This window comes from Callospermophilus lateralis, chromosome 18 (assembly GCF_048772815.1).
Source record: "Callospermophilus lateralis isolate mCalLat2 chromosome 18, mCalLat2.hap1, whole genome shotgun sequence".
NCBI lineage: Eukaryota > Metazoa > Chordata > Mammalia > Rodentia > Sciuridae > Callospermophilus > Callospermophilus lateralis.
The window spans coordinates 41,044,628-41,058,188 of NC_135322.1; positions in this window are offsets into that span (position 1 = coordinate 41,044,628).

Here is a 13,561-nt window from a genome sequence, read left to right on the forward strand (position 1 = left end):
CTGGTTCTTTTCAGGAGCTCCAGCGGAGTCTTTCACCAGTTCCAGACTGACTGGTAAGGAAGTGGCCTCTGCAGTCCCTGCAGCCAAACTGACCTGAGCCTGACCTCCTGACCTGCTGGCCTGCTGAGCTCCCCGTGCATCTTCCAAACTTGACCCCACCTGCTTTGCTTCAAACTACAGCCCATAAAGCCCCCAGCACTCGATCCATCACTGCAAACTGCTTTCACCCCCAGCCACCTCTGAAGAGTGAAAATGAGTTTTCAAAGTAAAAAGGCTTCATTTCTAGAATGGAGTTCTCAAACCTCTCCACTTCAGCCCCAATCCATTCTGTCTGTCCTGTTGTCACCTAAATTTTTTTTTTCACCTAAATTTTAAAAATTAAACTTCTTATTTTGAAATATCTTTAGATTCACACACAGTTGTCAAATATAATACAGAGAGGTTCTGAGTTGTCTTTACTCAGTTCCCCCTAAAGGTAACCTCTTGCAAAACCACGGCACAATATAGTCAGGATAGGGAATATTGCATCCCAGGAAGACCCCCTCTTTTTCTCTCTCTCTCTCTTTTTTTTTTTTTTTTGTACTGGGGATTGAACACATGGGTGCTCAACCACTGAGCCACATCCCCAGCCCCTTTTTTATATTTTATTAGAGACGGGGTCTTGCTGAGTTGCTTAGGGCCTTGCTAAATTGCTGAGGCTGGCTTTGAACTCGCAATCCTGCTGCCTCAGCCTCCTGAGCCCCTGGGATTACAAAATGGGTATTTCCAGCTCTCACGTTGCTTTTTTATGCACACTCACTTCTCTTTCACTTCCACGCCTCTGTAACCCCAGCAACCACTAATTTGTTCTCCATTTCTATTCCTTGTTATTTTAAGGGCTGGGGTTGTGGCTCAGTGGTAGAGCACTCGCCTATCATGTGTGAGGCACTGGGTTCAATCAGCACCACATAAAAATAAAATAAAGATATTGTGTCCACCTAAAACTGAAAAACAAATTTTAAAAAAAGAATGTTTACAGTTGGAATCATTAATGTTATCTTTAGGGATTGGCTTTTTTTTTTTTTTTTTTCACTTAGTAATCTTTGGCTATTCATTCAAGTGTTTTTGCATAGAACAATAGTTTGTTCTTTTTATTGTTGTATAGTATTCCCTGATATGGAGGTACCACAGTTTATTCATGGAGCCGTTTAACATTATCTCCAGTTTTTGACTACAGTGAATACAACTGTTATGAACACTGCTTAGGTTAGTATGGGAACATGTATCTTCATCTCTCTGGAATAAATGCCTACATTTATAGTATAGTAAGTATGTCGCACATTTTTTGTTTGTTTGTTTTTGTTTTTTAACCTGCTACATTGTTTTCTAGAGTGTCTGTATCATTTTATATCACCAACAGCAGTGTAGGCATGACCCATTTTCTTCACTCCCCTTCAGCCTTTGGTGTAATTGCTACTTTTCTGTTTTTAAGCCATTCTGCTCATCGTGTAGGGATGTATCCCTGTGAGGTTTTTTTTGTTTTTGTTTTTGTTTGTTTGTTTGTTTGTTTGTTTTGTAGTTGTGGATGGACAGCCTTTATTTTGTTTATTTTTATATAGTGCTGAGGATTGAACCCAGTTCCTCACACACTTGAAGCAAGCACTCTGCCACTGAGCTACAGTCCCAGTCCTCACTGTGTGTGTGTGTGTGTGTGTGTGTGTGTTTTTAACTTGTATTTCCCTAATGGCTATGATATCGAACATCTTTTCATTGGGTGATTTGCAGTGTGTTTTCCTCAATGAAATGTTTCTTTATACTTTTTGTGAAAATTCCAGTTTGATCATTTGCTTTTCTTGCTGTTGAATTTTGAGAGTTCTTTATATATTGTAGATACTAATCCTTTTTTGGTTATGTGATTTGCAAATATTTCCTCCCGATCCATTGTTTGTGTACTTAACAGGGTCTTTCAAAAGCAAAAGCTTTAAGTTTTGGTGAAGTCCAAATGATCAGTTTTTTCCTTTCATGGATCATGCTTTGCGTGCTAAATCCACTATCTCTGGGGATTTTTTCTATGTTTTATTCTGAAAGTTATTTAACATTATGCTGTACATTTAAATCTGTGGAGTTTTACGTATTTATTTTTGTTTTGGTTTGTTTTTTTTTTTTGGGGGGGGGTGTTTCTCATAAATGTCCAATTGTTCTAGTACTATTTGTGGAAAAGGCTCTTTTTCTTCCATTTAATTGCTTTTCCAACTTTGTCAGAAGTCATCAGGCCCAAGCTGGGTGTGGTGGTGCATGCCTGTGATTCCAGTGACTCAGAAAGCTGAAGCAGCGGATCACAAGTTCAAAGCCAGCCTGAGCAACTTAGTGAGGCCCTGTCTCTAAATAAAAAATGAAAAGGGCTGAGGATGTGGCTCAGTGGCTAAGGGAACTGGGGTTCAATCCCTGATACAAACAACAATAACAAAACAAAACAAAACACAGCAGGACCTATTTAGGGGTTCTCTCTTCCGTTCCATTAATGTGTAGGGTCCTCTGCTAAAAATACACAGTGCTGATTATTAAAGCTATATGGTAAGTCATGAAATCAGATACACTGACTCTTCCCACTTTGTTAATTTTCAAAATTGCTTTAGCTCTTCTAATTCCTTTGGCTTTTCATATAAACTTCAGAATAGTCTTATTTATCTGTACAGAATATCTTTCTGGGATTCTGGTAGAAATTGCATTAAACCCGTTCGTCAGAACTGACCTTTCACTATGCTGTCTTGCAATCCAAGAACACACTAAGTCTCTCCCTCAATTTATATTGTCTTTGATTTTGTTCATCAGCAATTATGGGAGTTTTCAGAATGCAAGTCCTATTCACACTTGGTTAGATTTATATCTCAGTATTTTATTTAATGATTTTTGGCAATCTTAAACGGTACTCTATCTTTAATTTTGCTGCTTACGAGTTTTTGCTGTATAGAAGTAATTTCTTGTATATTTATCTTATATTTTGCAACATCTCCGAACTTCATTCTAGGAGTTTGGGGTTGGGGGGGGTGGAGCCTTCAAGATTTTCTACATGGAAAAATCATGGCGTCTGCACCCAGAGAAGTTTTATTTCTTCCTTTCCTGTCAGTATCTTTTATTGCCTATGGCTCTGGCTAGAACTTTCCAGCTCCTGTGTGCATAAGAGCGGTAGGAGAAGCTGACATCCTTGCAGTCAGGGTCCATCTGGGCTGACACGATGAGATCCCACAGATTGGGAGATTTATGAAGAACAGAAATGACTTCTCACAGATCTGGAGGTTGGGAAGTCCAAGATCACCACCCCCCCATATTCAGTTGTCTGCTGTGGGTTGTGCCCTCTCCTTCCAAGATGGCATCTTGTGCTGGGTCTCATGGCAGAGGAGACAGAGGCCGGAGAGGACCCAGTATACACAGGAAGCCTCTGCTCCAGGGCCTCAACTCATTCCCCAGGAAGGAGTCTCACAGCCTCCTCCCTTCCTAAAGGCACTACCTCTCACACTGCCACACTGGGCATTAAGTTCCAACGCTTGAGTTTTGAAGGGGACACAGTCAAGTCACAGTACTTACTGTGTTCCTGGTCTTAGGGGGAAAGCATTCCACTGCTCATCACTAAAAATAAGTGGTAGCTGTAGATTTTTAGAAGATGTGCTTTGCCAAATGGAGGAGGTTCTCTATTGGTTTGGAAGTTTCTCTCATAAATGGAAGTCCATGTCGTTAATGCCTTTTCTGTGTTGACTTGGTCATGCGGTTGTTGTCCTCCCCCCCTTCCTCCCCTCCCCCTCTTTTTTCTCCTCTCCTCTCCTTCTTTCCCCTTCCTCTCACCCTCCCACTCCCCCGCCTCCTTTGTCCTGTACTGGGGACTGAACCCAGAACCTCACCAGTGCTAGGCAAGCATTCTACTACCGAGCTACATCCCAGCTCTTTTCTTTTACTTTCCATATTTTTAGGGGGGGGCATATTGGAGATTGAACGCGGGGGCACTCGACCACTGAGCCACGTCCCCAGCCCTATTTTTGTTTTTTATTTAGAGACAGGGTCTCCCTGAGTTGCTTAGCGCCTCATTTGTGCTGAGGCTCCCGAGCCACTGGGATTATAGGTGTGTGTCACCGCACCCAGCTACTTTCCATATTTTTTATTAGTGCATTATAGTTGTGCCTAAAGGTGGGATTCATTGCTCCCTATTTGTCCACACACAATATATATCTACATAATTGGGTCGGCGGCATTCCTTGGTATTTCCCCTTCCCCTCTCCTCCTCCTGCCCCCTTGTCCCTTTCCTCTGATCTACCTTCAATTTTTGTGAGATCCCCACCCACCCACCTTGCTTTTGCTTTTTCCTCTCTAGCTTCTACATATGAGAGAAAACATACAACCTTGCCCCTCTGGGTTTGGTTTATTTTGCTTAACAGAATGTTTTCAAGTTCCATCCATTTTCCTGAAACTGCCATAATTTCATTTTCTTCATCCCACCCCCTGTCATTTTGAAACAGGATCTAAGCTGCCCAGGCTGGCCTCCAATTTGCAATCCTCCTGCCTCAGCCTCCTGGATAGCTGAGATTACAGGCGTGTGCCACCTGGCCCCACACCCAGCTTTTAACTTCAACTATTGAACTAGCTTGAAATAAACCTCCCTGAAATAAACCTCACTAGTCATGATGTTTAATTCTAATACAATATTTCTGAATTTATTCAGGATTTTCTGCATCTGTATCATGAGGGTTGTCAGGCAGTGAATTTTTCTTTTTCATTGTCTCTACCTGGTTTGGATATTTATCTTATATTTTGCAATCAAAAGATGGATTGAACAGTGCTCTCTTTCTCTCGCCTCTTTTTTCTGGAACAGATTGCGCAGAATTGGGGTTCGTTCTTCGAATGTTTGGTAGAATTCTCCAACAAAATATTTTGAGTCTGGAGATTTCTTTTTTGCATGTTTTAAAATTTTAAATTCAATTTCTTTAATAATTATTGGTCCACTCAAATGATCTGTCTCATGATGGAACTGTCCTAGCTCATGTATTGGGGAAAGTGGTCTTTTTGTGGATCTTTATTCTATTCATTTGTTTATACGTGGTGCTGAGGATCGAACCCAGCACTCACACGTGCCAGGCAAGCGCTCTGCCACGGAGCCCCAGCCCCAGCTGGATGTGCTGTGTTCTCTTATTATCCCCGTCTTAGATCTGCGTGGTCTGTGGTGACCTTCCCTGTTTCACTCCTGATACAGGCAATTTGTGTCCTCTCACCTTCTCTCTGTTCTCTGTCAGTCTTGCTGGAGGTTTGTCAATTTTATTGATTTTTTTCAAAGAACCAACTCTTTATTTCATTGATTTTCTCCATTTAAAAATAATTCATTGGCTTCTGCTCTTATCTTTGTTATTTCCTTCCTCTGCTGGCTTAGGGTTTATATTGCTCTTCTTTTTCTTGGCTCTAAAGGTGGGATCTTAGACTATGGATTTGAGGGTTTTTCTTTTTTGTAACATATGCACTTAGTGCAGTAAAATTCCCTTTCAGCACTGCATTCGGTGGATTCCACAAAATTTGATGTTTAACTTTTTTTTTTTTTCTTTTTCTTTTTCTCTCTCTCTTTTTTTTTTTTTTTTTTGTAATGGGGATGGAATCCACGGGTGCTCTACCACTGACTTCCATCTCTTTTTGTTTGTTTATTTATTTATTTTAATTTTGGACCAGGTCTTGCTAAATTACTGAGGCGGGCCTCAAGCTTTCAATCCTCCTGCCTTAGCCTCCCCAGCTGCTGGGATGACAGGCATGCGCCACCACACCTGAATTACCTTAATTTTTATTAGGTTAATGGTATCTTAAGATTTCCTTTGGTTCTCTCCTTTTTAATTCATTTAGAAGTGTACTGCTTAATTTCCAAGTATTTGGAGATTTTCCTGTTATATCTATATTGCCAATTTATAATTTGATTCCATTGTGCACAAAGAGAATACTCTATAAGATTTTGATTCTTTTAAATTTTTTGAAGTTTGCTTTATGGCCCAGGATATGGTATCTCTTGGTATATGTTCATGGGCAAATTTAGTGTATGTTCTGCTGTTTTAGGGTGGAATGTTCTATAAATATCAATTTGACCTTGTTGGCTGATTATTCCTTTTTGATTTTTTTTTTTAACCTAATTGTCCTATCAATAGTTGAGAGAGGAATGCTGATATCTCCAACTTTAAGTGTGGCTTGGTCCATTTCTCTTTCCAATACCATCAATTTTTATTTCACATATTTTATAGTTCTGTTGTTTGGTGCATATGCATCTTAGATTTTTTTTTAGATTAATCTTTTTTTAAATTATTTTTTACTAACCCTTTCTGTCTCTGGAAATTTTCTTTGCTCTGAAGCCTACTTCAGCTGATTTATTAATACCATCATTCCTGTTTTCCTTTGACTAGTGTTTACATGGTATCTCTTTTTCCATTCTTTAGTTTTCAACCTGCCTACGTGATTATATTTAAAATCTTGGAGAGGGGTATATAATTGCTTCATATTTTTAAATTAAATCTGCCACTCTACTATTTAGTTGGAGCATTTAGACTCTGCATTTAATGTAATTATTGGTAGTCTGGGACTTGACTTTGACATTTTATGTCTTTGTTTTCTGTTTGTTCTTTTTTTAATTTTATTTCTGTATTTTTCTTTTCCTGCCGACCTGGGAGATGTTGTTTTTTGTTTGTTTTTCTTTTTCTTTTCTTTCTTTTTTTTTTTTTTTTTTTTTTTTTTTTTTAGAATTCCATCTATTTTGATGCACCTATTTTGAGTGGTTTCGTGGTTGCTCTAGGTATTACATTATGACCATATAACATATTGTTGTCCACTGATGTGATCATTTTACCAGTTTGAGTGACATATAAAAATATTACCTACTGTTAGGTTCCTTTACTCTACCCAGTTTATACTATAATTGTGTTAAAATTTTCTCTATATATATTTACAACCACATCAGATGCTGTAACAATTTTCGTGTCAACTTTACAACACAACCTAAAAAACTCCAGGTAAGGAGGAAAGCCTGTGGTATGGACCGTGGTGCTTCCCACGTTCTTTCATGTTCCTGAGGATCCAAGTTTCCATCTTTCATTGTTAGTGTTTAGAGAATTTCCTGTAGTCATTTTTAAAAATTTATTTATTTTTTAGTTATAGGTGGACACAATATCTTTATTTTATTTTTATGTGGTTCTGAGGATTGAACCCAGTGCCTCACACATGCTAGGCAAGCACGCTACCTCTGAGTCACAACCCAGCCCCATAGACATTTTTTAAGGAAGGTAAATTGTCTTAATTTACCTTTCTCTTAAAATGTCTAGATCTGGTTTTCATTTCTGAAGAGCAGTGTCAGGGGGTTGAGGATTCCATGTTGACGGTTCTTTTGAAAAATAGTGTTCCATTTCCTTCCAGGCAGCATGGTTTCTGGTGAGAAATGTGCTGTCATTGGAACTGTGTTTCTCTCATCAGAAAAGTTTTTTTTATATTGTTATTTTTTTTCAAGGTTGCTTTCAACATATTTATCTTTATTTTCAGAAGTTTGATTATGATGTGTCTTAGAGGCTGTCTCTTTGGATGGTCCTCTTGGATGTTCTCTCCGATTCTTGAATTCATTGATGATCTTTACCATATTTATTTATTTATTTATTTATTTATTTAAAATATTTATTATCTTTTAGTTCTCGGCAGACACAACATCTTTGTTTGTATGTGGTGCTGGGGATCGAACCCGGGCAGCAAGCATGCCAGGCGAGCGCGCTACCGCTTGAGCCACATCCCCAGCCCTCTTTACCATATTTAGAAAAATCTCAGCAATTAATTCTTTGAGCACTCCCCCACCCTATCCCAATTCTTTTTTTTTGGGGGGGGTACTAGGGATTGAACTAAGGAGCACTTTGTCACTGAGCCACATCCCCAGACCTATTTTGTATTTCATCTAGAGATAGGGTCTTCTGAGTCACTGAGAGGCTTAGCCCCTCACTTTTGCTGAGGCTGGCTTTGAACTTGCAATTCTCCTGTCTCAGCCTCTCAAGCCACTGGGATTATAGGCACTTGCAACCACGCCCAGCTCCTCTCTCTCTCTCTCTCTCTCTCTCTCTCTCTCTCTCTCTCTCTCTCTCTTTCTCTCTACCAGGGATTGAATTCAGGGATGCTTACCATATCGCCAGCCTGTTTATTTTTAATCTTGAGACAGGGTCTTGTTAAGTTGCTCAGGGCCTCACTAAGTTGCTAATGCTGGCTTTGAACTTGAGATCCTCCTGCCTAGCCTCCCAAGTGCCTGGGATGACAGGCCTGTGCCATAGCCCTTGGCATCTTTCTTGCCTTTTTCAGGGACTCTAATGATACAAATATTTGATTTTTGTTATCCCATAAATCTCTGAGGTTCTGCTAATTTTGATTTTATTTTTTCATCCTATTTTCTCTCTTGCTCAGACTGGGCAATTCCTAGTGTTCTCTCTTTCAGCTCACTAATTGTTTCGTTTGTCCCCTCCCTACATTTTCCTACTGGAGATTTAATCCAGAAGTACTCTACCACTGAGGTCCATCCCCAGTTCTTTCTATTTTTAAATTTTGAGACAGGGTCTCACAAGTTGCCAAGGCTGGCCTTGAACTTGTGATCCTCCCACCTCAGGCTTTCGAGTCATTGGGATTCTAGGTGTGTGCCACTGAGCCCCTGTTTCCTTTATTCTGCTGTTTGAACCCATTCACTAAGTTTTTAAGTTCAATAATTGTGTTTTTTAGTTCTAAAATTTCCATTTGGGTGTTTTTGTATCTTCTGTTTCTTTGCTGAGACTATCCATTTTTCATTTGTTTCAAAGACATTCATAACTACCAACTGAAGCATTCTATGATGGCCATTTTAAATTCTTTGTCAGATAATATCTCTATCGCCTCGGTGTAGGAAATTATTGATAATCTATTTTAATTCAGTTTGAGATGTTTCTGACACTTGGTATGAGTGCTTTTTAAACCTTAAGACATTTTTGTATCATGTTATATGACCCTGGATCTTATTTAAGCCTCCTGTTCCCCTGCTCCCTTTGAGATGCTCCAGCAGTGCAAGGGGTGTAGCACTGGTGGAGACAGTAGTTGAAGGTAGAAGTTCAAGTTCAAGTTCTCCCCTTTGCCTCTGAGGACACCTTGGAGGAGGCTATTGCCTCTTCCCTTTGGGCAGGAGTAGTATTTCTAGCTCCTCATGTTGTTCACCACTGAGGTGACTGTGGGGCTAGCTTTGTTACCCCTTAGCTGCCATGACCTGCACGGCCATTAATTCAGAAACTGGTGAGGGGAGGTTCTATGGGGGATTGAGAAAAAACAAATGAACACATAGAGAGAAAGCTGGGTCCAGGTGGGAAACTGTTCCCTGATGGAGGAACAATGACCCAGAGCTAGCTCAGCACATTTATTATATAGGTTTTATCATCCAAAGCTTTGTTTGTGGGAAAGTTTCTGCACAGCAGGTAGACTGAAGGACACAGCACTGGTGAGACATCAGTGTGGATCTTGTTATGCTCAGAATTCTCTATCCCTGGAGCTAGTTCTGAGCTCTAGGTGCAGACACATGTACCTTGGTGCATTTGCACAGAGCCTTTTCAGGCTGGGCATCACCATAGCAACTGGGCAATCTTGATCTGCACTTTGCACAGGAAGTTCCCAGCACAAACACAGCCATGAGGCCAACAGAGATCATGATCCAAGCCACCGCTCTCCACACCAGGCTGTCTGAAAGTCTTGACTCTCCACTAGGTATCTTCTGACACCACCCCAGAGACAAAGGAGCAGAACATCTCAGGACTGCCAAGTCAGGTGGCTCTGCTGTCATTCAGAAGGAGAGCCTCATTATAAGCTGGTTGGAATGTGTGGCAGGGGTTATGACAGACTGGCCAGCATGGAAATCTAGGGTTCCCCGCTTAGCTTTGGCTGGTATGGGTACAGGTGGGACCACAGGGTTTTTTTTTTCCATATATATATATATATATATATATATATATATATATATTTTTTTTTTTTTTTTTTTTTTTTTTGTCAGAGTAGAGTAGTATTGTCTACAAATTTTCTCTGTTGCCAGCATGCCCCTTTCCTGATCTTTTGGCTAGAGATAGAGGCTTTGTTTGTTGTTTGTTATTTTTTGTGTGCATTGGCATTTCCAGATTGTGAGCTTTCTCACCTCCAGGTATGCAATAGATAAGGTGAAACAGAAACCCAGGAAGCTTACCACCGTGTGTTGCTCAGGTCCCATGTCCCCTAGCCAGCCAACCTTCTTCTCTCCAGTTCTCAGGGTCTTCTTGAATGAGTTTCACATGTAACCTCCAGCATTATTAGTGGCACTTCGTGGGAAGAAGAGGATAATACAGGCCTTCTGTCTTTTCCAAAAGCAGAACAGCCCATTCCCTTTATAAAAAAAAATCCATAAACACTATTTTTGCTCTGCCCTTGAATTAAGCAATTAATATCCATTAAACCACAGGTGTTATGGTGGTGGTTGTTGTTGAAGTATAATTGACCTGTAATAAACCTCGCATATTTAAAATATGCAATTTGATGGGTACACACCCACGAAACCACCAGCACCATCCAGAGAGTGAGCACATCCCTCCTCCCAGAGCTGCTCCCCCTCCTCATGTTCTCTGTCATCACTCCCTGTCCCTCCCTGCCAACCTCCAGACAGCCATTTGCTGTCTGCCTCTATATTTGAATTTGCATTTTTAAATGATCTTACAGAGGTAGCCATGCATCACTTAACAATGGAGATATGCTCTGAGAAATGCATCCTTCAGAGATTTTGTTATTGTGGGAGCATCATAGAGTTTACTTACACAAAATAAGATGGCTACAATCACACCAGGCAATAGCATCTTATTTATTTGTCTTTTTTTGTTTTTGTGGTGGTGCTGGGATTGAACCCAGGGCCTCATGCATGTCAAGTAAGCGCTTTACTACAGAGCTGCATCTCCAACCCCTAGGCAATATAGTCTTCTGGGACCACCACTGTAGATGGAATATCGGTTCGCACTGCATGACTGTATATACATCATATGGGACACAAGTCAGCAATAAAAGGATCCAACTCCCAACCAATGCAACAAAATCGATGAGTCTCAAAGGGATTATGACTAGTGGAAGTGAAAGAAGCCAGAGTATATACGGTACACTCCATACACACATATGCACGCATATATACAACGCATAGACAATCTGTCACAATATTTATATTTCATCTACATCACAATATTTTATTTTTATCTCCGTCTCTATCTATCACATTTTGACCTGGAACTGTTTCATTCATGTGCTACCTAAAATGACGAATTCTAAAACTACTACTATGAAAAACCTTCCCAATTCCCATCTCCACGTCTGCATTCGGCAGTTCTCCCGTGGGTGTTCATTCAATCCTGGGTGTGGGTTGAGGTGGAGGGGAGGGGAGGCCACTGGGAATTACTGGGAAAAGACTGAAATGGAGATGAGAGGTTGCATCCCAGCCACAACCTGCCGTCCTTCTATGAAGCCATTGGCAGGCCATGTCCCCTCTCGGAAACCCGGCGCCCTGGTGTTTAAAGTCATGGGGGTGGGGCCCGGGCTGCCCCTCGATCCACAGCTGCTGGCCCTCTCTGGCTGCATCGCTGATGAAGGAGGGCAGTGCTGGGGACTCAGCTCATGAGCGGGCTCCTGGGCCCCAGTGTCAGCCCAGCATTGACACTAGGCATGGGGTCGGGTTGGTCCCCAGCTGTGCTTGCTCTGCTCCATCCTCTGGCTCAAGGTTGCTGAGCTAAAAGCCTGCTGTCCTGGGGAGCTCACACGCCACCCCAGCCTCAGAGGCCCCTCTCGAGGTCCCCAGCCCTCGCAGGCAGACGATTCATTTTATGACATTTTCATTCCCCAGCCGACACTCGCTCTCGCTCAGGAGACCAGCTTTACCTCCTGCCTGAGCATCAGCAGAGCTTGCAGCCGCTCTGGGTGCTGGCTCCTGGCCCAACTCGGCTGAGAGGATGAGCTGGAGTGGCCGAGGCTGAGCAAGCGGGCTGCGTCCTCCTGGGCAGCATCTAGATAAGGCTGAGAGGTGCCACGGTGGCCCAGGCCCAGGCCCAGAGTGGCCTGAGGGTCTTCCCTTTCAGGCCTGCCCTTCCCTCCTCCCTGCCGGCTCTCCTGCCCTCCTCTGCTGGGAGGACCCTCCAGGCCCCACGTGCTGTCTGGGGAAACTGAGGCAACGGGTAGGAGACGAGGGAGAAGGTGAAGCCAGCTTCCTGAAGCTTCTAGAAATGGCCTTAGAAGTCAGGCTCTGGAGACCAGGAGGATGCTGGGCAGAGAAGAGCAATGCTCAAGAACTCGGGATCTGGGGCTGGGATGGGGCTCAGTGGCAGAGTGCCTGCCGAGCCTGTGCCAAGCTCCAGGTTCGAGTCCTTGTACCACTGAAACCAACCAACAGCCAGGCGCAGTGGCGCACACCTTACAATCCCAGCAGCTCGGGAGGCTGAGGCAGGAGGATTGTGAGTTCAAAGCCAGCCTCAGCAAAAGCGAGGTTCTAAGCAACTCAGTGAGACCCTGTCTCTAAATAAAACACAAAATAGGGCTGGGGATGTGGCTCAGGGGTCAAGTGCCCCTGAATTCAGTCCCCAGTACCCATCATCACCAAAAAAAAAAAAGAGATGCTTAGCAAGCGCTAGAGAGGCGCTAACCCCACTTGGCCACCCGACCAGGACATGCTCCTTGACAACAGCCAGGGGACAGGGAGACTGGCTTTCTGGAGTTCCACCTGGTGTGGGTTGAGACCGTTTTGTGGAGACCGACACCATTTTGTCCACCAATGTGGTGTGACATTGGGGACACTGTACTAGCTCACTGAACATCCCAGCAGCAATCCTCATTTCACAGGCAGAGAAACCGAGGACCCCGGAAATACAAGAGTCGCACCAGGAGTTGACCTGGTGACCATGGAGACCGTCAGGTCTCGGCCTCACCTGGAGGTTCAGGGGACCCGGTCCCTGTCACCCTCCACCCCCACCCCACAGAGCCTCCAGCAAGGTCCCCGCTGGCCCACTTGGGAAGAGGGACGACTTGGTGGAGCCGGACCTGGGGGATGAGATGTGGAGCCAGATGAGTCCCAGGATCCCAGGCGACATGGAGGCAGTCTTCAGACTGGTGAATTCTTTCCAAATGACGATGGTGAGAGGCTGGCGAGAGCTGGCCCCCAGCCGCACAGGGGCACTGACATCCGGGTCCCTTGACCAGTTAAGATGAGGCCCTGTCCTATCTCCCTCCTCCAGCTCGACAGTGACACAAACCAGTCTCTCCAGGAAACGTCACATCAAGGGGGACCTACGGGGGACCTACCGGAGGAGAAGCCGGTGGAGAGGAAGGAGATGGCCCCCCGACTCCCCTGCTTCCTCCCACGGAGGCCAGGCAGGGCAGACGTCAGCTGGGCTCAGGAGGGAGGCCTAGGAGGACATGCCGGTCCCACCTCCGAGCACAGGACTCTCTCTGGGCGCTTCCCCCCATGCTGCCCCCTGAGCGCACTGTGAGCCGCTGACAGCAGGTCCCACACGCTGTGCCCACCTGTGGGGAAGGGAGCCGA